The following is a 1,439-nucleotide window of genomic DNA, read 5'->3' as shown; positions in this document are numbered from 1 at the left end:
AAAAAAACGTGGGCTTAACTTTTGGCGGCACAATATGTTAAAAAAATTCGAAAAATGTCATATTTTTCTTCCTATTTAATTATGTATCTTTTCAAGAGTTGATTTTAGGCGAAAATGGAAGAGGAAAAAATGTTTGTAATTAAATTTTACAAAATATAACTAGTTACAAATCGAATGAATCATGATTATTATTGTAAAAATCGAAAAAAACGCCAAAAATGGGGTTAAAAACATTACTTTTTAGGGAATTTTTTTTTTGGGGTCTTTAAGTTGGGTATAGGACCTTCATACTTGGCTCAAGAAAAGTTCATGTTATGTAGAACTATCACAACAAATTTCATCAAAATCGGTTCTATAGATTTTGCATAATAATTTTGCAATCCAGATTTTGAAAAAAAATTGCAAATTTTCAAAATTTTGCACAGCAAAAACCAAGGCCCTTAGATATTTGAAAATATAATCACATGTCGAAGGGCTCTCACGCTTTCAAACGCTTTTTGAAAAATTCGAATCCGTCAATTAGGAGAGCTCTCGCGCTTGTTTAAACATTGGTCGAATTTTTGTACTTATAAACAATTAGAATAACTTTGTGAATAATCAATCAAATCTAATTTTTTAAAGCAGGTTTTAAAAGTTATTGGAAAAACGCTTCTTTAAAAAAAAAAACAGATCGATTGGTCAATTAGTTATGTAGTTATAGCCGATCAAAGTTAACCGTCATTTACACTAGATGTACTGGGACAACCGGGCTAATTTTTCGAATAATACCTTTGGCATTTGCAATACTTTTCTTCATTGGCAACCTACTTTAAAACGCGTTTAAAGTTATTTATGCAAGCGAAAAATTCAATAAAATCGTACGAGTGGTGGTGGTGGGGGAAGCAGAGAGCGCGACCGCTTCGACCTGCTCGAAATTGAATCGGCGAGTTCAAAACCGCGACGCGCTTAAAAATTTTTAATATCTCAGCTTCTAGAGGTCCGATTTTGACGATTTTTTTAAATCGATGTCTCGCGATTTTAAAAAAAAAACAATTAGCGTATTTTCAAATATGTTAATAATTATTGGTCTTTCAACAGTCCGATAATTACTTATCTTTAAACTTCCTTTAATTATCAACTTTATTTTTTTATTGTATCAAAGGTAAGTGCATAAACTTATATACTGTTTATCAAAGATCAAAAACAAATTTATTTAAATATTCTAAAATTGTTTAAACAACAATTATTTTCAAAATATGTCGAAAATTAGTAATTAATTAATTAATTAATTATTAATTTAATCATCATTTCTTTTGTGATTAAAGTATAATTCAAATATTATTTACTGTTTAAAATATAAGCAAATGAGAAATTAACTCATTATATTACAAAAATACAAAATTATAGTACAAAAATTCGACCAATGTTTAAACAAGCGCCAGAGCTCTCCTAATTGACGG

At 28.8% G+C, this 1,439-nt stretch overlaps 1 protein-coding gene across 4 annotated transcripts in view; it reads left to right on the top strand.

The window, feature by feature from the left end:
* Positions 1–1,439, top strand: part of LOC108915440 (solute carrier family 26 member 10) — a 34,881-nt gene that overhangs the window by 28,861 nt on the left and 4,581 nt on the right. The window lies entirely within an intron of this gene.

The sequence above is a fragment of the Anoplophora glabripennis genome, unplaced genomic scaffold, assembly GCF_000390285.2.
Source record: "Anoplophora glabripennis isolate ALB-LARVAE unplaced genomic scaffold, Agla_2.0 scaffold155, whole genome shotgun sequence".
NCBI classification, from domain to species: domain Eukaryota; kingdom Metazoa; phylum Arthropoda; class Insecta; order Coleoptera; family Cerambycidae; genus Anoplophora; species Anoplophora glabripennis.
The sequence above is the reverse complement of the archived record's forward strand: the minus strand, read 5'-3'. Positions and strand labels throughout refer to the sequence as shown.